General features: G+C 46.1%; 1 protein-coding gene and 1 long non-coding RNA gene across 7 annotated transcripts in view; one reads left to right on the forward strand and one right to left on the reverse strand.

Moving 5' to 3' along the window:
• COBL (cordon-bleu WH2 repeat protein) overlaps window positions 1-25,380 on the forward strand; it is a 305,488-nt gene that overhangs the window by 138,003 nt on the left and 142,105 nt on the right. The window lies entirely within an intron of this gene.
• On the reverse strand, window positions 5,462-24,392 carry LOC121819377 (uncharacterized). 3 transcript variants are annotated; one of them, XR_009600314.1, is made up of 4 exons: window positions 23,900-24,392; window positions 22,454-22,642; window positions 19,462-19,833; window positions 5,462-16,187 (listed from the first exon to the last, which is right to left on the reverse strand). It is a non-coding gene; the product is annotated as an uncharacterized LOC121819377 (long non-coding RNA). The 3 variants fall into 3 exon arrangements; XR_009600313.1 differs by having other exon boundaries at window positions 5,462-17,827; XR_009600312.1 differs by having other exon boundaries at window positions 5,462-17,827; window positions 22,450-22,642.

The raw sequence follows: 25,380 nt of genomic DNA on the forward strand, positions 1-25,380 counted from the left end.
TTCAAAACTGATGTTTCCAGATCTATGAGCAGTGATCAGGGGCTATTTTAGAACTTTCAGGTTCTTAGCTGAGGGTCATGGCCTTGGATTAGAGTTGTTTATGCAGATATTGCTGCCTTGTGGAATGGCCAGGCTGGCGTGTTTTGCTTGAACAGCTGCTAAGGGTGGCTGTGGCGTGTGCTCCTGCTCGCACCTGGAGCTGACCTGGGGCCTGCTTATGTCCCAGGCCGAACAGCTCGGACAGCCTGGGGTGGGCAGCTGGGAGGACACCTCCGCGTCCAGACTGGGCAGGGCTTCAGATGTGAGCACTCACACCCAGGGGGCTTCTGGCAGCTTCGCACTGCCTTCCGGGAGGCAAAATTAGAAGGTGGCCTAGTTGTTTTTTGTTTCTTGGGTTTTTTTTTTTAATCTAGAAAGATGCATAAAGCTTCATGTAGCTTCTTTTGTAGTTGCCCACTGGTACGTTCAGAAAATGAGGAAAGTATTAGTCTCCACGTGTGTTAGTTTCCATTTCTCCCACCCCAGACAGCGTGGTGGGATGGATCCGCTGTGGAAATAACTGAGTCACACCGTCTGGAAGCACTTCCTCCCATTCTTAGGAGCAGCTGATGGTTTTGGAGCCACAGAGCCCTATTTCCTAAATTCTGCAAGTATACACTGAAGGAATTTTTAAAAAACCATTGGTGACCTAACATTTCAAAACTGGCATGTAGAAAGCTTCTTCATAATTTTAAATGCTTCAAAGAGAAAAAAATTCATAGCATCCGGTAAATATTGACATTTTAAATGTGTCTGATAAAGTTTGATACAATCACATAGACAAATTCTTCTATAACAAGAAAATATTTTGCATTATTATTCCTTTTCTTGATTTAATACTTCCATGCCAGTCCCCATGTAAAATTATATTCTATTCAATATATATTTTATTCTTGAAAGTATTTTCTAAAGACTTGAGGTGAAATGTGATATAAAATGTCTATTTAAATTAGATTTTTAAATTTTATGTGATCATAAAACTGTGAGTAGGAGAATATTCTATACTGAGTTCTTATTACATTTGCAAATACATAAAAACAATGTAAATATAATTGCTGATCGGTAATTGTTAAGCATGAAAAGTAAATTTTTCTTCAAAAGATATCTTTTAATAAGATGAAAGGTAATTTTTAAGTTTATTTTTTATATCCATCAATGAGCATAACTTATAGATAAAACCAGAATAGCTTCAGATTAATCCTGTGACTCTTTCCATTTTTATTGATTCAAATCCTGAGGAAATATTTTACTAAGTATAATAGCAATAAATATTAGTATTTATTTATAATACTATATAATATATGATAAAATATAATATATGAAATAAATAATAAATAAAATACTAAATACTTATTAGAGGATGGAAAACTTTACTGTTATAGCAGTGTCCTTCAATCCTTTGAAGTCCTGGTTAATCTCATAGTGAGTGCATGCGTTCTCAGTCACTTCAGTTTTGTCCAGTTCTTTGCAACCCTGTAATCTAACTAGTGTCTCATATGTCTCCTACATTAGCAGGCAGGCTCTTTACCACTAGCGACACCTGGGAAGCCCAATCCCTTAGTGATCTATCATAAACTATTATTTCGATTGATCTTTTGTCTGTGCCTGACTAGGTTCTCTTTTAAATTAATCAGTAGCCAAGATTTAGAAGCCATTTGATCTTTCAGGGGATTTGTTACTCAATAATACTAGAGTTATTGCCTCATGGGAGATATAAGAAAAAAAATACTTTATCAAGATTTCTCAAATAATAATTACACTCATTTCTCAGAGGCACTTTCTTTTTTTTTCAAATACAATGTTTGAAGGTATCTCTCCTAAAGGAACATATATATAGAAATTAAATAGCATATATGAAAGTTTTAAATTATAAAGTATTATATACATGTAAGGAGAAGGCAGTGGCACCCCACTCCAGTACTCTTGCCTGGAAAATCCCATGCATGGAGGAGTCTGGTGGGCTGCGGTCCGTGGGGTCACTAGGAGTCGGGCCCAACTGAGCGACTTCACTTTCACTTTTCACTTTCATGCACTGGAGAAGGAAATGGCAAGCCACTCCAGTGTTCTTACCTGGAGAATTCCAGGGACAGAGGAGCCTGGTGGGCTGCCGTCTATGGGGTCGCACAGAGTCGGACACGACTGAAGCGACTTTGCAACAGCAGCAGCAGCAGCAGCAGCAGCAGCAGCAGCAGCAGCAGCAGCAGCAGCAGCTACTGATTTTACTAACATGTTGATCTGGGCTAAGGAATAGCAAAGGAGACTTTTTAAAAATTGAGATATAATTGACCTATAACATTATATTAGTTTTAGGTACACAGCATAATGATTTGATACATGTATAATATATTGAGTTGGCCAAAAAATTCATTCAGGCTTTTTCATAAGATTAGTTAATATTCATCTACCAAAAAGAAAAGAATTGTGGCTGTGGTCATAGATGTCACAAGCACTTTCTAAATCTATATCATCAGTAAGTTTTGAGGAAATTGACATTGTCAGTTTTTACTCACTTTTGCCAAAACAGCATTTTTTTAGTCATTTAAAAAAATCTCAACCCAAACTTTGTCTATTTTTGTCAGCATCTTAGCAATATAGATTTAGCCTATTTAATTTATTGAGACCATCTGCCACATTAACTAATTAGTGAAATGGGCCCTTATTGTCCAACTGAAAATCCAAGTCACATTTACTTTGGATTAAAAAAAAGTCATATTTTTAATTTAAGTACATGTGTTAATCCTCATGGCAGTTATATAAAGGCACCTGCATGTTCTCAATTTCCCACACATCTCTTTAAAACATAGGAGTTTGATATCCAGGGCTTGAAGCTGTTTCCCCTTTAAACCCTATATTTTAAGGCTGTGAAAATCAGCTCTCAACTTGCCTGAGAACCAAATCTTACTGATTTCCAATAAGAAGAAGGATTTAACTCATGGTGGGAACACAGCCTGGGCTCGAACCCAGAGTGACCACCGCTCATCCATAAAAATGCCTGTGACCATTATTCTCATCTGACTCCAAATCAGCCTGAATGCAGTTACGTAATGACCTTTAAGAAGAGCTCTTCTTCAACTGTCTAATCTTAAGCAAGGCTTTCCCTGCCGCAACCACACCACCAATGCTGCTTCTTTGCCGTAAAACCGACTTAAATCCCCTGCTGCTCTTTAGTTGCTAAGCCATGTCCAGCTTTTTGCAGCCCCATAGTCTGTTGCACACCAGGCTCCTCTGTCCATGGGATTTCCCAGGCAGAAATACTGGAGTGGGTTGCCATTTCCTTCATCTTCCAGGCCCAGAGATCAAACCCACATCTGCATTGCAGGAGGTTCTTTACTACTAAGCCACAAGGGAAGCCTTTAAATTCACTGAGAATGGTTTAAAACATCCAGGGCCTCATTAGACTGTAAGACTTACCATTCATCAGTCTCAGTTTTGGCCACAGATGGTTGGAAAATGTCATCTAATGTTTCATGCACTCTGCAAACTACCTTGTGTTTCTGCAGGAGATCTAGTGAACTACCCTGAAGGGCTGGGCCACTCGCACCTCTGTGGCCGTTATTACATGCCAAGTATTATTACTGTTTCTATAGCAATGGATGGTATCGATAGCAGACATTTGTAGCAGACATGGTTAATTTGTATGCAGTTTTTTATTTTGACTAATGCAGCACAAGAACACACGTGTGACGTAGATAGATCGATGTGTTAGTCGCTCAGTTGTGTCCGACTCTTTGTGACCCCCCCCCCCAATAGACTATAGCCCACCAGTTTCCCCTGTCCATGGAATTCTCCAGGCAAGGATGCTGATGTGGGTAGCCATTTCCTTATCCAGGGGATCTCCCAGACCCAGGTATCAAACCCGGGTCTCCTGCATTGCAGTGGATTCTTTACCATCTAAGCCACTAGGGAAGGCCCGATAGATAGATACAGTGATAGACAGATCAATAGATGGGTAAACAGACCTGGGCAAAAAGTTCATTGGAAATATCCAAAGCATTTATGAGGAAAATCATAAAACTCTACACACACAGACAAGAGTGTGTGCATGCTAAGTCGCTTCAGTCATGTCCAACTCTTTGCAGCCCCGCGGACTCAGGCCCACCAGGCTCCTCTGTCCATGGGATTCTCCAGGCAAGAATACTGGACTGAGTTGCCATGCCCTCCTCCAGGGGATCAGCCCAAGGACTGAACCCACATCTCCTGCGCTGACAGCAGGTTCTTTACCACTGGCACCACCCAGGAAGCCCACACACACTAAAGTAGAGTTGTGCCAATAGAAAGATGGGCCACTTTCTTAGCTGGGAAGACTCACCATTATTGTGTTGCAGGTTGAGGTGGTTACACAGAGTAGTTTAAGGGAAGCGGGAAGAGTGTTTTATATACAAATGGATGGTCTCTAGGATTTTTTTTTCATTTTTAAAATTATAGGTGACATTTTACTAGAAATCAAACTCAACAACTGAATTTCTGTAATGTGGCAGATTAATTATTGGCCTGGAAATAAGAGTTTACTGGGTTTGAAGCCTTAGGGCAAGACAGCACTTACTAAAATGATGCTGGTCAAAGAGGACGGTACTCACAGCTGCCACCACCTGCCTGCCTGTGCCAGGCCTGCACTTACTTCCACGATCTCCTTTCATCCCCCCCACATCACTATAAAATAAGAGCAGCCTTCCTTATCCAGAGGCAAAAGTTTCCAGCTTCCAGGAGCCTAGTGGCTGATCAAATCTGTTGATGTCTGTTTATGTTTATCAGTATGTTTTGTGTTCATATTTGTACTTGTATGTCTGTGATAACTTGTCTGTGTTTGAGATTACGTTCTCCTCAATCAGGCACATTGGTGATGTGAGATTTCTTAAGGGCATAGCTCCCATTTTTATAAATTTCCCCCAACCTCTTGACTCCTAGCTGAGCACAGGCAGAACCCTCAGGGTAGGGAGCTGACCTTTCATTCCTCTTGACTCATCTGTATGATGGGCATAACACCATCCAGCCTGCAGCATCCTTGTAAGGGTTAGCAAGTATAGAGCTCGACTAACACCTTTAAGGGAGCATTTTGAAATGGTGAGTAAACTGGATGGGAGCTTTATTAGAAAACTACCAGATGTTATTGTTTATTTTTCCTTGAGAAAATGCAACTGGTTTCTTATATCTGTAACCCGAAAAGCTAGAAGAGATTAGATCTGCATTTTCAAAATTAGCCTAATGTATGTGAATGGCCAAAGTAATCAGGTCCTTCCTGGAAAGGTTAATTTCATGTAAACTAATATTTACTGTATTCTAAGATCTATTTTCTTAATCAAGGATCCTTGCATCAGAGTGGGTATAACCAGCTCACAAATAATTTCAAGCAGTTTTCCTGGATTTGACCTTTTCAGGGAAGCTGGCCCTTCTCTGTGCCTCTGTGGAACCCCACAGATCTAGACCCCAAGACACATGGTGGGGACGTGGCCGGTGTCCACTGCATGTGACTAGTAGCAAGGTAGGAATGGCCCCAGGGTCTCTGTCTGCATCTTCTGCTCTTTTCCTAAGGCACATGTCGCAGGATGAACTCTGCCTGTTGATGGAACAAGGCACCTGACCTTACTTGTAGTTCAGTGCACAGAAACGCCACACGTGCAGAATCACTGCAGCGTCTGATGAGGTGGCGAAGAATGCTCTGGTGCAGGAGGAGAGGGACCCGAGTTCCCATCCTGGTTTTGCTTTTAACTCCACGACTCTGGGCAGATTGCAAAATGAACTGTAGTGATGGCCATTTATGAGCCCCTCAGTTCAGTTCAGTCGCTCAGTCACGTCTGACTCTTTGCAACCCCGTGCACCTTCATTTAAATGCTGTAAATTTGATGAGTCTAAATGATACAAATGAACTTACTTACAAAACAGACAGAGACTCACAGACTTATAAAATGAACTTATGGTCGCTGGGGGGAAGGGATAATTAGGGAGTTTGGGAAGGACAGGTACACACTGCTATATTTAAAATGGGTGACCAACAAGGACCTACTGTATAGAACAAGAAACTCTGCTCCGTGTTATGTGGCAGCCTGCATCAGAGAGGAGTTTGGGGGAGAGTGAATACATATACGTGTGGGGAGTCCCTTTACTGTTCACCTGAAACTATCATGACAGGTGTACCCCAATATAAAATTAAAAGTTCAAAAGAAAAAAAATGTATGGCTTGAGCCATACCAGATACCATTAAGTTATAAACTCTTTTGGGGAATGATTTTAAAAAGCATTGCTTCAAAAAAAAAAAAAAAAAATTCCTCTGGGGCCGTTTCCCCTGTTCAGGCGGTTACAGAAATCCTCCACCATCCTCAGGGTCCCTGAGAGGTCCTCACTGAGTTCCGAAGTGCTTCTCCATCCAAAGCCTGAATGAGCTCTCGAAGTCCAGGTTGAAATGTCACTGTTGGCCTGAATGGAGGTGGCTGCCATATTACTGTCCTGCCCCTTAGGAGCCCAGAAGTTGAGAAGGTGCCCTTCAGTAATGTGAAACTTTCAGAGAAGCTTATTAAAACTAAGCTCTAAAGCAGATTCCGTAATGTAGTGCAGAGAGTCCCGTACTTTTCCAATATCCTGGATCTCTCCCCAGCTTGCCCAGGCCTGTTAAAAATCCCATCCCAAGTTGTGTTAAGGTCTGGCTCCCCGAAGTGTGTGTTGAGCCAGATCTGCCACAGGAGGGCAGTATTTGTACAGGTACAGTGAGTCCTGCTGAAACTCCCAGCTAAAAGTTGCTGTTTTATTGAGCATTCACAAAGAGGAGGAAAATACTTCCTGAGCGACAAGCCACATTTGGGATGCAGAACTAATTTTTGTTGTAAATTCATTTTGAAGAGAGATTTAACAGTCTAGCGTGTTCTGTGTTCAGAATTATAAACTAAGCAGCGTATGGAAAAGTTTTCAAAGTGGAGGAGGAAGTCACGTTCCGCCCAACTTGGTGCATGTCGCTTCATGCACTCTCTCGGCCAGCTCTGATAGACAGAGTTGTGCTTTTTTCATTTTTCCTGCTCGAGCATCATGTCATTTACAGTTTCCTCTGGTACAACAGTGGTCCCTTAATTTTTTTAAGGTGGTGTGATCGTCCAGGAGGAGGGAAATTCATGGCTTTCGCTCCTGAATTCTGACTTTATCACACACAGCTTCGTGACCTTCAGGCTCACCTCCCCTGTGTGCACAGCGGGTTTGTCGCCCTCAACCCCAGGGCTCCTAAGATGGTTAGGCGCACACCAGGCACAGGGAGGCATCCATAGCTGATACTCGCTGGGCTGGGTGACTCTGCTCCGCTCCTTGTTCCTCTTTGCCTTGTGAACTATAAGAAATGAGAGGGTCCTCTGTAGCTCAAAAGCCCATTTTCATTTGGAGGATTTTCATTATAAAAGGGACTTGCAAAGGTATTAGGGAATCAGACAGTGAGACAATGGCTTTCAAGACAGCATATGTTACTGCGTGGTTTCTCCAAAGGGTAGTGCCGTCAGCAACAAAGCGCAGTCATTGTAACCACTCGGGCTTTCATTTCTAATCCAGTGTCTCGGATAGGAAGCTTCTCTCAAACAGTGGGAAGGACACAGACCCAAAAATGTAATTTAGAAAAATGGTCCAAAGCTGCTTTGCATACCTATTTGCCCATTCAAAGTAGTTTTTAAAGTTTTTATCTTGCATGCTCTCCAGTGCAAATCTGGAAACTGTCAGAGGAAGGTTTTGTTTTTAAAGCCTCAAGGAATTTTTTTTCAAAGTACTGGATTCTTAGAATGGGAAAAATATACTCTAACTAGAGCCTGAAAAAACGTTGATTGAAGGGCCTCAGGCCAATACTTAGTTCTCATAGTGGGGAGAAGAAACATGGATTTCTACCCTTTTGGCTGAGGATTTAATGTCTGTAGGAATGAGAAGTGAAAAAAGTTCCTTTCAAAATACTGATTTTCCTCGTTTCCCTTAAAATATGGGTATCTGCTTTTTTCCCTAATTTCTGCGTTTCTTCTGTGAGCCTCTGCTGATCCTGGGTGGACAGGCACAAACTGCAGAACCACAGCTGTCTTCACAAGGGTTGGTTGAGTGGGAGGGATTCGAGTTACTTCTGAGACCAGACAGCAGAGAGAAGCAGGCCCCGGTCCCTCCCAGCCCTCCCCTGCCTTGGGAAAGGCAGCTGCGTTATCACAGTGGCTGACCCCCGAAGCTTGGGGCCCCTTTACTTCCTCTGTTCTCCATGCTCTGCCTGCAGTCCGGCTCAGATCTCCACGTGCTGCCTTCAGAGGACGTCCCAAACTCCACCACCTCACTCCTCCCAAGGACCCCACTTCCAGGTTCCTTTCTGAGAGCCTCACTATTTCACATGTAGATGAAACTCCTTATGGAACAGACCCCCCTTCCTCCCTAGAGGGTAACAGTCCTTTTGAAGCTTTTATATTTTAATAAAATACAGTCAGTGATTATATGTTCATAAACAGTGCACAATATGTATGCGTTAGCAATGTATGTAATGATTTACTTTCCAGAGTCTGAATCCTTTTAAAATTTTACTGAAATAGGTTAATTTACAATGTTACGTTAATTTCCGCTGTACAGCAGTGATTCAGTTATGTGTTAGTCGCTCAGTTGTGTCTGACTCTATGCAACCCCATGGATTATAGCCCACCAAGTTTCTCTGTCCTTGGGATTCTCCAGGCAAAAATACAGGAGTGGGTTGCCATGCCCTCCTCCAGGGAATCTTCCTGACCCAGGAATCAAACCCGGATCTCCTGCACTGCGAGCGGACTCTTTACTATCTGAGCCACAGGGGAAGTCTGTGTGATTCAGTTACAGCTACATATGAAGTGTACTCTTCCATTATGGTTTATCCCAGGATATTGACCATACCTCCCTGTGCTACACAGTAGGAGCTTGGTGCTCATCCGTACTATAGGTAACAGCTTGCATCTGCTCATCCCAATCTCCCCATTCGTTCCTCCACCACCCTTTTTCCCCGGGCAACCCCAAGTCTGTCTTCTGTGTCTGCGTCTGTTTTGTAGAGAAGTTCGTTTGTGTTACCTTTTCAGGTCCGCATGTAACTGATACATTTGTCTTTCTCTGTGTCACTTCAGCCAGTAGGAGTCTCTGGTTGCATCCGCGTTGCTGCAGATGGCATGATTTCCTTCTCTTTCATGACTGAGTAGTGTCTGTTGCGTGTATGTACCATGTCTTCCCAAAGGCTTAATCGTGACTCATAGAATAAGAATAGTGAATGTGAAGAAAATAAAAAAGACAAAGAAGGACTGACTGGAGGGAGGGGGAGGAGAGCAAGGAAGAGGCTGCCGGGTGCTTCACACGCCGTCTCCCTCAGTCTCCCGTCCCCTCTGCCCAAGCCCCTCTCGGGGCAGAATTCACCCGGGCACTGCCATGGGAGACTGGGGGCCACCGGACACCTGGGGGATGGAGAGGAGCCAGGCCAAGTCCTGTGTTCAGGAGAGACGTACGCAGAGGAGCCCCCCTCCCAGCACTGCTCAGACTCCAAATACAGGGGCACCACGGGGTCTTGTGAAAGTTCTGATTCAGGGGCAGGGACTAGGGCTGTGACTTGGCATTTCTATTGAGCTCCCAGATGAAGCTCTGTGCTGAGAACCAAGGCCCTGGACCCTGGTTCCTCGGTGGAGAGGGGGAGTCTGGCTTAGAGAGACCCCCCCCAGAGGACAGGGTCTGCACAGGAAGATTCAGTCTGAGAGATGGTCCATGGGGGCGTGGGAGGATGCAGAGGGCATGGCCAGGTGCTCCCGATATCTGTGTGTGTGTGTGCAGGTGTGTGTGTGTGAGAGAGAGTGTGTGTGTGTATCTATGCAGGTATGTTCAGGACAGTTGGCAGTGACTCTAGATTGGAAGCACACTGAACAGATGACTTCCTGCTTCTGACCCTCAGTCTGGGATGAGAAGGCCCAGAGCTTTCTTTTTATCTCATGGTCAGAGTGATGCCCATATTTACCTGGTGAAGAATGTTTGCTGCCCCAGAGGACACACTGTGAGTCTATAATTACATCGTAAGTATAACTCTTGAAGGACAGTCTCCAGTAAAGCCTAATGCTTACTTGTGATGCTTCCTGCTGGGTGACCCAGTGAGCCTGGGACCTCCTTTTGGAGGAGATGCTGAGACCAGCTTTCAGGAGGCACCGATCAGGAATCTTGGCACCTAGCATCAGACTGAGATAATCTGATAAACTTGGACAGTAACTGCTGCTTGGACATAAAAAAAAAAAAAAAAAAAAAAGGCAGAAAAGCCAAGAAAAGTAAAAAGGTAAGAAGGGGATGTTTTGCTTCCTTGGCTTGAGAGAAACATACAACATAGATACAGATAGGTATCTGTGCGTATCTGTCTGTGTCTTGATCAGAGTATTTGGCTGACCTATAAGAATATGTTTTTAATGATATTTCCTAAGTGGTTTGTTTTTGATACTGTTTCTTTTAGCATGTTAGATTTCTGTCTTATATTATCTAGATGATTTTCTAGCTTTATAACAAAAGTGAAAGCAAGTCATAAATGCAGTGGTTATGGAGTTTGTTTCGTTGAAAATTCGGTTATTTACAGAAAAACAAACTGTGATTTTCACCTTCTTCTGACTTTCCTTTCCGTCTCTGTCTTGGGGTGAGTTGAATGCTCTGTGTTGAGTGGAGGCTGGCAGAGTGTGTCTTTGCATCTTCATTGAAGATGACATAGGCCCTTCTCCATGTACACCACCATAATGGGACCTGGAACAATTTCTCGTGGAATAAAATTTAAATACTACCAAGCAGGTGTGATATTTGTCCATTCAGCTTCCATTAAGTTTACTGGTTCTAGTTGCCGCTGTGTTCAGTACACACTGCACCTTAGGTGTCTGTCTTCCAGGTATTAATTTATGGGGATGGGGGTTGAAATCTGTGCAAATGAAGCTGAGGGTACATATGAACCATGCAGTCTGTTCATCACCAGGAGAGCTGTCTTTGTTTTTCTAAATGCATTTTATGACTCTGACAACATGTGGTGTCTAACCCTCTCTTTAGAGTCATGTCAGTTGATTTGGCTGTGCCCAAAATCACCTCTGCTGCTGGTTTTAGAGACTGACTTCTGATCTTAATAGCCATCATATCCTGGCTTCGGGGCAACATTAGTTACTTGTAGCAAAAAGCGAGGAAAGGATTTTAAGCTTGCTGAAGGCAGGAGCCATCTATCATTATTATTATTACATTTTCATGACCCTGTCCCTAGCAGCTAGGCCAGTGCCCAGAACCAAGAGGAGGGACCTCACATGTGCCTGCTGAGTGCGTGTGTATCGCGTTCAGAACTACGGCTGCTGAAAGTCAATTTCTGGTTCATTGTGTTACTAGAAACAAACAGTGGAAGCAGAGTCAGGTTACACACAAATATAGAAAAATAATGTTATTGGTGCTGAAGTTGATATCCCAATTGCCCAGCACTCTGAAGTTTTAGGCTAAGATTTTGAATATTGAATCCCTCACTGGAAAGGGGAGAGGAGACAGAATTTCAGAATGAGAAATGATGTCCCACACTTCTGTGGACAGCTTTGGGAAATTTGTTGCTGCCCCTCCTCTCCTTGATCCACATGTGTAGGTCGGGGATTCGAAGGACCTAGCAGCTGTGCCCGCGGCCGCCTTTCCAAATGCCTGCCAGACACCAATGTGACCGCCCAGCCCAGCCTGTTCTGTGACAAGGTCTTTGTCCAGGAGGAGGGTGGGTGTGTTCCTGGGGCAGAGAAAGATGAGAGCGAAGCTGCATTTGAATGTTTCCGATGAGTCACAGTGATGTGGATTGTTTGAGCCTCCCGTGGAACAGCGCCCTTTCCAAGGGAACTGTAAATGATGTTACCGTATGGTGTGAGTCCTCTGCGGTCCTCAGAGCCCCTTCTTTTCTTGGCCTTGGTCACTGCTGCCAAGGGGGCAGTAGTAGCCCCTTGCAGGTCCCTGAGGTGAGGAGAACGTCCCTCCACTCTCGGGTGCTACGCTGAGACCAGCACCCTCCACCGTCAGGAGGATGTCATCCTTCACCCAGGCTGCCGTCTGAGGAGCAAGGTAGAAATAGTGTTGAGGGGGTTTCCTTTACTCTTGAGAAATGGAGACTAGAAGTTAGAGTGCATGATTAGAGATGAGAAGTTACAGACTATATGTGTATCTATTTGCTGTCAGGTAATTCTTGGAAATCATACTCTGGATGTTGCGAGTTCAGCAGGACCAGTGAGTCTGGTGAGTTGAGAGAGGTTGAGTCTAGAGCCTTGTTCCAGAGCAGAATAAAGCCGTAGAGCCATTTCCAAGCTGAATGTGGAGGCCAAGCTGAATGTGGATGGCCAAGGGTCAAGACAGTCCGAAAGGCTGGCTGTGGTCATGCCCCTAGAGGGGTGTGGTCTGTTCCAGACCGGGGCATAGCACGCTGCTCCTTACTTGTTCTGCAGAGTCACCTTCTCCGATGTTTGACCTAAGGCTACTGTTTAAAACTGTAGGGGATCCAACAAACAAAAGTTCAGGACCAGCTAGCTTCACTGGGAAATTCTGTCGAACATTCAGAGAATTATACCACTCTTTCTCAAATTGTTCCAAAAAGCACGAAAAGGAGGGAACACTTCCAAACTCATTGTATGAGGCTAACATTACCTGACACCAAACTCAGAAAGGGACACCACAAGAAAAGAAAATTAGAGACCAATATCCCTGATTAATGCAGATGTGAAAAATTCTCAACAAAGTATTAGCAAACTGAATACCACAATCCGTTAAAATGTCCAGACACAATGATCATCTGGGATTCTTCCAGGGAGGCAGGAGGGTTCAGCATCAGCAGATCGATTAACGTGACGTACCACAGTAACAAACTGAAGGATAAAAACCATACAGTCATCTTAACAGAGGCAAAGAAAGGCATTCAACAAAATTCAGCATCCGTTTATGATAAAAACTCTCAACATAGTTGGTATAGTGGGAACGTACCTCAGTATAAAAAAGGTCATCTATGTCATGCCCACAGATAACATCAAACTCAAGGCTAAAACTAAGAACTTTCTTCTAAGATCAGGAACAAGACAAGGATGCTCCCCTCACCACTTTTAATCAAAATATTAGTGAAAGTCTTAGATAAGTTTGGCAAGAAAAAGAAGTAAAAAGCACCCAAATAGGAAAAGAAGAAGTAAAACTATCACTATTTGCAGATGATATACCAAATATAGAACACTGTAGAGACTCCATCAAAAAAAAAAAAACTGTTAGAACTAATAAATGAATTCAGTAAAATTGCAGGATTACAGAATTACAAACTCAATATATAGAAATCTGTTGCATTTCTATATATTAATGCAAACGATCAGGAAGAGAAGCTAAGAAAACCCATTTACAATTGTATGTTGAAGAATAAAATATATAGACATATTTAAGCCAAGGATGTGAAAAACCTGTACACTGAAAATTATCAGGCATTTCTGAAAGAAATGGAAGAAGACAAAATAAATGGAAAGATGCCCCATGCTCATGGATTGGAACAATTAATATTTATATCCTTATTATCCAAAGCAATTGACAAATTTGTTGTAATCTTTATCAAAATTCCAATGGCATTTTTCATAGAAATGGATAAAGCAATCCTAAAATTTGTAAGTAGCCACAAAAGACCCTGAATAGTCGAAGCAATCCTGCGAAAGAAAAATAAAGCTGAAACCTCTGTAATTTTAAACTGGTCTACGAAGCTATGGTAATCAAAACATTATAGTATTGGCATAAAAACAGGCCGATCAATGGAATAGAACAGAGAGCCCAGAAATAAACCCACACGTATACGGCCAATTAATTTATGACAAAGCCATATAAATATATAGAAAGAACAGTGTCTTCAATAAATGGTGTTGGGAAAACGAGATAAACATGCAAAAGAATGAAACTGGGCCACTATATTACCCTGTAAATAAAAATGGACTAAAAATGGACTAAAGACTTGAGTGTCAGACCTGAAACCATGAAGCTCCTAGAAGAGAAATCGGTGGTAAGCTCCTGGACATCAGTTTTGGTGGCTATTTTTCGGATTTGACACCAAAAGTGTAGGCGACAAAAGCAAAAATAAATAAGTGGGACTGGGTTTCTCAAACTATGGGACGGTGGCTCAGCAGTAAACAAGCTACCTGCAATACAGGAGAGGCAGGAAGCACAGATTTGACCCCTGGATCAGAAAGGTCCCCTAGAGCAGGCATGGCGGCTCACTGCAGTACTCTTGCTGAGGAAGTCCCATGGACAGAGGAACGGGGTGCGCTGTGGTCCATGGGGTCACAAAGAGCTGGACACAACTAAAGGGACAGAGCACGCATGCCCAAATCTTACTTATAAAGCTTCTGTGAAACAAAGGGAAACACCAACAAAATGAAAAGGAGGCCCGCTGAGTGAGAACAGTTCTGCAAATTATATGTTCGATCATGGGTTAATATCAAAAATATATAAAGAACTCACACAACTAGAGAGCAAAAAGACCCCTAACACTTCTATGAAAAATTAGGCACAGGATCTGAGTAGACATTTCTCCAGAGAAGACACAGAAATGGCCAACAGACACAAGAAAAGATGCTCTACATCACGAATCCTCAGAGAAACGCAAACAGAACCACAGTGAGTATCATGTCCTACCTGATAGGACGGCTCTTTCCAGGAAAATAAGAAATAAGAAGTGCTGGTGAGGATGTGGAGAAATGGGGGCCCTGTGCACTGTTGGTAGGAATGCAAATCGGTGCAGCCACTATGAAGAATAGTAGGGAGGTTCCTCAGAGCATGAAAAGTGAAACTGCCATATCACCCAGGAATTCCACTGCTGCTGCTGCTGCTGCTGCTAAGTCACTTCAGTTGTGTCCCAGTCTGTGCGACCCCATAGACGGCAGCCCACCAGGCTCCCCCATCCCTGAGATTCTCCAGGCAAGAGTCCTGGAGTGGGTTGCCATTGCCTTCTCCGAGTAATTCCACTACTGGATATTTACCCAAAGAAAAGAAAAATACCAACTTGAAAAGATATATATGCTTCCATGTGTATCGCTTATAGTAGCCAAAATATGGAGACAACCTAAGTATCCATCAATGAATAAGTAGCTATGAAGTTGCACAGGTATTGAATGGAACATTATGCGGCCATGAAAAAGAATGAAGTCTTGCCATTTGCAACAACACGGATGATGAACCTTGGGGGCGTTGTGCTAAGTGACATGTCAGACAAAAAAGACAAACACCATATGATCTCCCTGATACGTGGAATCTAAATAAATAAACATGCAAATGAGCTCACAGATGCAGAAAACGGATTGTGATTCCCAGAGGCATGGGGGAGGGGAGGGGACAGAATAAGTGAAGGAAGTCGAAAAGTGTAACAGCTATAAAAGTTATAAAATAAATCAGTCCTGGAGACATCATGTATAGGCCTGGTAACTGTAGTTAATAAGGCTGTATTGTCTATTTGAAAGTTGCTAAGAGAGAAGATCTTAAAAGTTCTCACGCAAGGAAAACATTCTGTAACTGAGTGTGGCGACAGGTGCTAACGAGACTTCATATGGCCACTGACTACATCTACAAACAGTGGATCAGTTGCAAAGCAGATGAAGTAGTGGTGCATTTCCCCTCGGCCTGCGCGGACTCAGGGCTTCTGCTGCTTAGTGTCCATGGCACACAAGCTCTTTTGACAGCTGCCACCAAATGATAAGGGTAGGCTGCAGAGCTGCGACAGTACGCTCCCTAGATCCAGAGCCCTAGACAGAGGTTCTCGATTCTGACCATAGCCCTTCCAGGATTGGAACTGTCCAGGGATGGCGCCACGAGCCTTTCAGGGACAGAAGAACCCAGATGACCACCCTCATCTTCCTGTCCATCCATTAAAAGGTGTGATTGTGAACAGGGGTTTCTACTGGCCAGTCTGCAGGTCGCTTGGACATCATGTCCACTCACATGTCATCAGTGAGAATGCAGTGAGAGAGTCTCAGACAGCAGCAGAGAGCCTGGGAAGTTGGTCTTGACGGGTGGCTATGTGACTGAAATCAAAGGAGGGAGGCTGATGTTTGCTGGAAGCTGGTGGTCCCCAGTGTTGCCCCTGAAGTGGGACCAAGAGTCTGGCCTTCCTCCTGTCGCTGCCTTGATGTCTGCTGCTTTTCTTGATGGGAGGAAGGGAGCGGCTCTCAGCAAATGATCTGAGTTAAAATGAACGCACTGTTTGCAGCCATTTAACTCGTTTCCTTTGTAAGAGAATATAAGTGTCTATGGGGCTTCCCAGGTGGTGCTAATGGTAAAAACAAACCAAAACCAAAACAAAACAAAACAAAAAACACCTGTCAATGCAGGAGACATAAGAGATGCAGGTTCAGTCCCTGGGTCAGGAAGATCCCATGCAGAAGGAAATGGCAACCCACTCCAGTATTCTTGCCGAGGAAATCCATGGACAGAGGAGTGTGGCGGGCTGCAATCCGTAGTCTCACACAGAGTTGGTGCGACTGAAGCAACTTAGCTTGCATGCACGCGTAAGCTTCTGGGTGAGACTTTAGGCAACTGAACACGCTATAAACCAAAAACAGAAGCAACAGGAGAACCCTCAGCAATTCCAATTTAGTAACATTTTGTGCCCATTTTTAATTAATATTTCAGTAATGAAATGACTAAAGTTAATTATATTTCAGTAATAAGATGTAAGTATTAATACATGAATTTTTGATTAAATTTCTGATTTGAATTAGTAAGTGGAAATATTACTTAATTAACTAAAATTCATTCAGTAATGAAATATTATGATGTAAGTAAGTTCCTGTGGAGGGATTATATTTACATTTGCTCTAGCATAATGATGTGGACAATCCTTTTTTGTTATTATTTGAAAATGGTTTGCTACATATCTTGTAACTATATATTTAATTATCAGTCGTAATATTTGGCAGCAATAAAGCAAATTTAACAGTGCAATATTATCAAGGAACAGGGTGGCTGCATTTGAAACCCTAATTTGTGTTCATTTAGCGTCAGCCATGCGCGAGTAAAAGGCAGCCTCAGTCTATGCTGTGGGCTTCTCACCAGAGTGTGAAGAACGTAGTCCCCATGAGAGTCAGGACCCAGCCGAGAGGACAGAACTGGGCCCCAAGTCAACTCCCCTATGCTGGAGTTTAACCTTACAAAACAAGGTAACGGTAGCCCCCTGGCAGGCGCGTGGTGGTCCTCAGCTAGTTGTGCGCCTGAGGGTCTGGGTTCCTGAAAACAGGCCTGTGGTCTGGCTTGGCCCAGCACTGAGGATCCCTGAGCCGGGCTGAGTTAGAGGATGCCTGTGCTAGAGCAGCCGGAGCATCCCCATCTCAGACCCGAGAAACAGAAATGCCACAGAGACCCTTGCAGGCCAGCCAGCAAGGGCCAGAGGAGGTGCCGTTTCCAGGCAGACTTGCACTGCTGATTGATTTGTGTGCGAAGTTGCTTTAGATTTTGCAGTGATGTCTGCCTTTACCAGCTCTTCCTTAGCGACAGAAAGTATAGATAAAAACACCCTGTGAAAACATTCCCCTAAAAGAAGGGGCTGCTGCTGAGTCGCTTCAGTCGTGTCCAACTCTGTACAACCCATAGACGGCAGCCCACCAGACTCCCCCTGTCCCTGGGATTCTCCAGGCAAGAACACTCGAGTTGGTTGCCATTTCCTTCTCCAATGCATGAAAGTGAGAAGTGAAAGTGAAGTCGCTCAGTCGTGTCCAACTCTTCGCGACCCCATGGACTGCAGCCCACCAGGCTCCTCGGTGCATGGGATTTTCCAGGCAAGAGTACTGGAGTGGGGTGCCGTTGCCTTCCAAGCCTGTGCCTTCTGTGAAAGCAATAAGTACAGAGTTTCCTGTGTGGTTGTGTTTGTGAGTGTGTGTTTGTGCAACTATGCACAGCATGCGTGAACATGCACAGAAGTACCTCCCTAGAGACTGACAACTGCCAGCATCTTACACAGAAAGAAGTGTGACAAGGCCTAAAGAAAATGATGACTTTTGTATCTGTGTCCCAGACATTCTGGGGGAAATAGTGAAATAAATTTGTCAGTGACTCAGATCTGTGAACTAGCAAATTCACCGAACACCATAGAAACAAGAAGAATGTGTTGATTCACTCATTTCATAAAATGGACCAGCCAGTTTAAAAATTGCTCATGAAGCAGGAGAGAAAATGTAGCCCGATTGTGGACGGGGGTTACATGTGGAGTGAGATTCATACACAATACAGGACTCTCGAGGGAAGTGCAGTCTGGGGAGGAGCCAGCGACCTGGGCTCAGCTGCCCGTGACCCTGAAGAGCGGACAGTGCAGGGAACTGCCTGTGACTGATGTTTGAGGGGAGGATAGTCCCCACCATGGTGTTCAGAACACAGGCATGTGCGACCTTGCTGACAGCGACCTCATTATTAGAGAGGTGACAGGCCCTGGCCTGTCACAGAGGGTGGGGGAGGACCCCAGCCCTCAGGCGCAGGCTCAGCCTGTGGGATGTGGGGGCAGGTGGGCGCCAGCTCATGGGCCTGGCACAAGGGGAGTGAAGCTTGCCTCAGAGACTTGGAAAAGAGCCCAGAAGCAGAGGCTGAGGATTCTGCATTAAAGTCAGAAGTGAGGGCTTGAGTATTTTCATGATAAGAGATTTTTATTATATATATTATCGTATTATATGTCCTATAACGTGTGTGTGCATGCTAAGTCGCTTCAGTCGTGTCCAACTCTTTCTGACCCCATGGACTATAGCCCACCAGGCTCCTCTGTCCATGGGATTCTCCAGGCAAGAATACTAGGGTGGGTTGCTATGCCCTCCTCCAGAGAGTCTTCCTGACCCAGGGATCAAACCCATGTCTCTTACATCTCCTATATTGGCGGGCAGGTTCTTTATATATTATATAAGTTATATTCCATTATTTATGTGTTATATGTATTGTATGTAATGTTATATATTATTTAATGATATATTATTTGTATATCATATAATATAGTATAGTACATTGATATATTATGATAAATATAATTATTATATATAGTAATATATAACATATAGTGAACAGTGAAAGTGTTAGTCACTCAGTCATATCTGACTCTTTATGACCCTATGGACTATAGCCTGACAGGCTCCTCTGTCCCTGGGATTCTCCAGACAAGAATGCTGGAGTAGGTTGCCATTCCCTTCTCTAGGAGATCTTCCTGACCCAGGGATTGAACCTGGGTCTCCTGCATTGCAGACAGATTCTTTAGTGTCTGAGCCACCAGGGATTCCCAAGGTAATAGTATATTTAAATTATATATATATTATACCTGTGTGTGCGTATGTGTACATGTTTCTTCACACATGCACACACATACCCAGAGCCCTGAAAAGCGCGCGGGGTGCTGTTGGGTAGAGGCCACTGCATTGCGGGTCCCTGAAGGATGGGGCACCGTGGGCAACCACCCCGGAGCCGCCTCTGCTGGCTTTCACTCACCTGTTGGCCTCCGCAGGCTGTTCCTGGGTGCTTACTTGGGGAGCAGAGCCCAGGCAGCTGTGGGTCAGAACCAGAAAGCCTGGCTCGAGGCAGGCAGAGCTCCTGGGGAGGATGCTGTGGAGAGCAGGGGCACTGGGGGGGAGCTCGAGAGGAGAGGCTGGACAGAGCCTCCTGGGTGTCGGCATCGTGTCTGTCTCAGAAGCCACTGTGTCTGGGAGAGAAGATGGATGGCAGTGGGGCTCCCGTGGGCAGGTCAGGCAGTACCCCAGCTTGGGAAGAGCACCCACACTTTTGCTTCAGGCTGGTGGAGTAGCCCCTTAGAATCCGGTTGGTGAAACAGATGCTGACAGGTGCCCACTGGGGGTCTGAGTTCTGAGAGAAGAGAAGAGAAAGCAGCGACTTTCTTCCTTTCCTCTGGGGCCCCCATCGCTCCAGCTGCGCCCCGTCCACCTGCCCCGTGTGACCCGGGTAGTGAGAGGCGGCCGAGCCTGCCAGCCTGTAAACCCCGAGGTAAGACGGTCCCAGGGACTGCCTCCGGCTGCCGTCCAGACTCTGCTCTCAGAGAGACAGACTTCCCTCCCCTTCTGAGTACCTGTCAGGCCTGCATGGACACCCCTGGCCTGGACGACGGCCTGCTTGGCTAGTTTACTAGACAGACACCCCCGCTAGCTCCCCACGTGGCACCCAGAAAGAGGGGTGCCCTGCATGTCTCCTGGAATGACAAACAGCGGCAGGTAGATCCGCTTCCCAGTTTTCTGATGGGTCGTAGCAGCCATGTTCTGTAACTGTTGTAGTCTCTGGTTTTCCTCCTGGCTTGCTCACCTGGCGGTGAAAGGATTGGACAGAACCCCTCAAATCTCCTTTGACGTTTCCTCTCTTCCCTGCCTGGGATGAGGAAACCGGCATCTGATCCGAAGTTGCCTCTTCTAACCCTCCTCTCTCCTGGGCCTCTGGGCTGTTGCCACCTGCTGCAGCTCCCCTGCAGTCACCTTTCGCCTTCTCTTTTTATTTCCAACAGGAATTAATCTCCTCAAGGGAGAATGCTGAGTGGGCATGAGTCAGGAGAACTGCAGAATCTTGTCCCTAAAGGTCAGGTGCACAGACAAGGGCAGGGCGCCCAGGCTGCAAGAGAAGGTCGCAGGCTGCCTGATGGAGCCTGCAGAGCTTTACAGGTGGACATCACAGGCGGCCTGATGGAGCCTGCAGAGCTTTACAGGTGGACGTCACGGGCGGCCTGACGGAACCTGCAGAGCTTTACAGGTGGACGTCACGGGCGGCCTGACGGAACCTGCAGAGCTTTACAGGTGGACGTCACGGGCGGCCTGACGGAACCTGCAGAGCTTTACAGGTGGACGTCACGGGCGGCCTGACGGAACCTGCAGAGCTTTACAGGTGGACGTCACGGGCGGCCTGACGGAACCTGCAGAGCTTTACAGGTGGACGTCACGGGCGGCCTGACGGAACCTGCAGAGCTTTACAGGTGGACGTCACGGGCGGCCTGACGGAACCTGCAGAGCTTTACAGGTGGACGTCACGGGCGGCCTGACGGAACCTGCAGAGCTTTACAGGTGGACGTCACGGGCGGCCTGACGGAACCTGCAGAGCTTTACAGGTGGACGTCACGGGCGGCCTGACGGAACCTGCAGAGCTTTACAGGTGGACGTCACGGGCGGCCTGACGGAACCTGCACCGCTTTACAGGTGGACGTCACGGGCGGCCTGACGGAACCTGCACCGCTTTACAGGTGGACGTCACGGGCGGCCTGACGGAACCTGCACCGCTTTACAGGTGGACGTCACGGGCGGCCTGACGGAGCCTGCACCGCTTTACAGGTGGACGTCACGGGCGGCCTGACGGAGCCTGCAGAGCTTTACAGGTGGACGTCACGGGCGGCCTGACGGAGCCTGCAGAGCTTTACAGGTGGGACGTCACAGGCGGCCTGACGGAGCCTGCAGAGCTTTACAGGTGGGACGTCACAGGCGGCCTGACGGAACCTGCAGGGCTTTACAGGTGGACGTCACAGGCGGCCTGACGGAGCCTGCAGGGCTTTACAGGTGGACGTCACGGGCGGCCTGACGGAGCCTGCAGGGCTTTACAGGTGGACGTCACAGGCGGCCTGACGGAACCTGCAGGGCTTTACAGGTGGACGTCACAGGCGGCCTGACGGAACCTGCAGGGCTTTACAGGTGGACGTCACAGGCGGCCTGACGGAACCTGCAGAGCTTTACAGGTGGACGTCACAGGCGGCCTGACGGAGCCTGCAGAGCTTTACAGGTGGACGTCACAGGTGATGCTGTAATGTGTGTGGCCTGAGGCCCTGTCTCCACGGCCAGGTTGGCACCCGCTGGATCAGCTGTGTTTTCTGCAGCCAGTGGAGCCCCAGAGAGGGATCGGGGGTGGGTCACTGGTGCTTTGTTAATTAATAGTAAAGCTCCAGAATTTATGATTGATCTCCTTAAATCAGATGGAAGCTATTCAAGGTTCCCCTGGAAACAGCATTCGCGTCCTGCTATGCTTTTCCTGGGGGAAGTCTGAGGGGCAGAAGTCTTGTGCAGTTGTTCCCAGTGGAGGTTTGTCTCACGTGGGAACCCCCACGATCCTTGCGCTGGAGGATTATCCAGCCATGATGAGAAAGGATGCTCTGACCCAGGCCGAGACCAAAGGAAGCTTGAAATCTTCACGCTGAGTGAAAGAAGTCAGACGTGGAAACCACGTGTTGTTTGACTCCATTCGTGTGAAGCAGCCAGGGAAGGCCACCGAGAGTCAGAAAGCAACCAGGCGGTCGCCAGGGGCTGGGGAGAGGGATGGGCAGTGGCTACTGAATGGACCAGGGTGTCCTTTTAGAGGGATGAGCAGTTCTAGAATTGGATGGTGATGTCTGGGCATCATCTGGAATGTACTTCATACGTGTGAACTGCACATTTTAAGGTGGTTAAAATGATAACTCTTATGTTATATATACTTCGACACTTAAAAAGAATCAAATACCTACTCCCATCCCAGAGTGTATGCTGAAGTTGATCTGGGGTGTGGCTGGCATCTCCCATCTTCAAAAGCTCCAGGGTTGGGGTCCCAGTGTGCAGCCAAGTTTCAGAGCCTCTGTTTCCCACCAGCCTGTCTGGCTTCACACTGTCTGGATATGATTCTGGAGGAGCCACTCTCTCCGCTTCAGTTTCCCTTCCTGTGAAAGGGGGTCATGTGATTACCAACCTGGCGGAATGGTCCTGTGATCAGATGGGTTCGTGTGTGGGAGCCGAATGACCCCACTCATCCCTGCTGTTTCTGCTCCAGTTTGGGGTGGGGTCCCTTCCTTCCCCCACAGCTCTGATTCTCCCCACTCTCAGCCAGCATTTGCTCAGACTCCCTTCTGGAAGGGGGACCACCCTTCTCTGTTTGCCCAGGAAGGTCTGCAAAATGCTGTGGCCCTGTGTTCTTTCTAACTGGACTTTTCCTTGGTCCTTCTCATAAGGGTCCCATCTTCAGTGGTGAATTTTGGGGTCAGTCTTCTACAGAGTGAAGCCTGTGGTTAGCAAAGGATGAGGGATGTCTTTGCAGGTGAGAGGGGGGCGTTTGAACAATGCCCTGAAGAACCGGTCTCCTCAACCAACAGACAACTGAATCACACCCACACTTCCTGCTTCTTTAAAAAACGAAAACCCTACTGCTTTACTTGAAGATGAATTTTATAGAAAAGACATTTTATCAACTTGACTTCCTCCAGCTAACGACTCAGTTATCTGGACTTACAGAGCAGCCTTCCTGATTTGATAGGAGTGTTAGAAATCGTCTGGTTGCTTACAGGGAGAGTCTTTCTCATTTTATTGAATAGTTTTGTTTCTATATGGAGAAAAGGCGTCTTTTTCCATCAGCTCTGAGAGCCAGCCAATACCAATCAGCTGCCGGATCCAGCCTGCGGTATTCAGGAAACACACACGAGCCGCTTGACATGCGAGGCTTGATGTCCTTTGGAGAAATCCACTAATCAATACCTTTATTCATTTATCTCCACTGTGACCATGTAGGAAATCTTACTCCTGGTGAGTTTTAGTAAACAGAACTCACAGGTCAGCTTTCAAAGTCTGCTACCTTGAAAATCGTAGGGAACTTCGCACATTTGAAAGGGAAACCTTTATTATTAAGGTTTTATGGTTCATATGAATTGGAATCATCACCCCCACCTGCCAAAAATGTGCTTGAGTTTGCATGCATTGAAATCTCACATAGAACCGCAGCAAGCCGTCACATGTGTGCACGCGCGCACACACACACACACCCTGTTGTGCGGGTCTGGGTGTTGCCCTCAGGTTTCTGCCCGCCTTGTCCCCATGAGCCTAGCACTCAGTCACACTCACCTCTCTCCACTCAGCATCCCACCACCTCACCCAGCATGCCTCCTCCCCTGCCGCCTCCACACCCGCTGTGGAGCCTCCACACTGACCTGGGGTCCCAGCACGCCCACCACCTTCCTGCGGCCAGGCACCGCTGACTTATACCGAGGCTGGTTTCCTTTTCATTCACAAGCTTTTCACAACTTTCTGGCTCTCTAAACTGGTCTTGGTGAAAGCGGTCAATTATGAGTAGTCAGCATATTCCAAGCATCCCCTGTGTTTGCTAACAAGTTTTCAGGAGGTCCTGAAAGCAGCGGAAGGCTCAGAGTTCCAGAGTATTCAGTGTCGTCCCCGAGTTCAGTTGGAAGGCAGATACTGCCAGCTGGATGTTTTTGGTATGCTGTAAGGAAAAATCCGACCAACAGAGGAAAGATCTCTGAAATTGTTCTGAAGCCTGAAACTGTCAGAGAGCTTCAGTGACGCAGTATTTTGTTGGCCAAATAGCTTCTACAAGTTATCTTCTAAAGCAATGTCATTCCGAGGAATGTGGCCCTAGAGAATGGTTATTTCCCACTCACATCACATGGTAGAAACTAGATTCCTAAGTTCTGTGTCTCTGTCCATCACGAGGATTCATTCTCACGATGCTGATGGGTTTCAGCCTCTTTGTTTGCCCTTTGCTCTGAACTGATGCCAGATTTCCAGGGCACAGGAAGACAGGGTACCCCCTGGCTGAGGGATTCAGCCAAGAGTGTGTCCTTCAGGAAGGCTGTGCTCTGAGGATAAGGAAAAGCAAGCAGAGCATCCAGGGCAGTGCTGGCAGCCGTAGTGGGGAGCAGTGTTCCCTGCCTTCACATCAGAGGAGCTCTGATAGACCCGGGCTGCCCTGTGAGTGTGGGTGGGAGAGCGAGGTCCACCTCCTTGCAGGCTCTGCCATGTGGCCCTGCCTTATATCCCTGCCAAAACCTGTATCCGAAGAAAAGATGATGTGCTGCCAGGTCTGACTATCTTCTCTCCCATTGAATTTTTTGATAAAGAGAGAACAAATAAGGAAGGAAGGAGGGAACGAGGAGAGAAAGGAAAAAGAAAGAGAGGAAAGCAAAGCTACTGAAATCTTTCAAAGGGGGGCAGCATGGTGAAAGGAGAGGAGGCGTGCAAGATGCTTGGAACTGACCAGTTGAATCCCATTCCCCAGGAGCTCAGGCATCCTGAGGAGTTCAACTCATTTCCTTGGGCCTCAGCTTTTCTCCCCATTAAAACTCTAAAACCATGCCATCCTAAGAATATCTGGTCTAATTTAGAAGCAGATGATGCGGATAAGATCATCGATGGCTATTTCAGATTGTACTTACTATAACCAAAATATTTTCCTCAATATTTAGGCCAAAACCTCTGTCTGAATGCCTCGCCAACCATGTCAAAAGGTCGACTTTATCATGCGCTTGATTCTCGCGAGGTAGTCTTTCTTTGCCAGAATGAACAGTTTTGAGAAACGGGAACAAATAACTCTTCCTCCTTACTTCTCTATGAAACCATTTTTTTAAGTGTTTATTGAATTTGCGGCAGTATTGCTCCTGCTTTATGTTTTGAC

Source organism: Ovis aries, chromosome 4, assembly GCF_016772045.2.
Source record: "Ovis aries strain OAR_USU_Benz2616 breed Rambouillet chromosome 4, ARS-UI_Ramb_v3.0, whole genome shotgun sequence".
Taxonomy (NCBI): domain Eukaryota; kingdom Metazoa; phylum Chordata; class Mammalia; order Artiodactyla; family Bovidae; genus Ovis; species Ovis aries.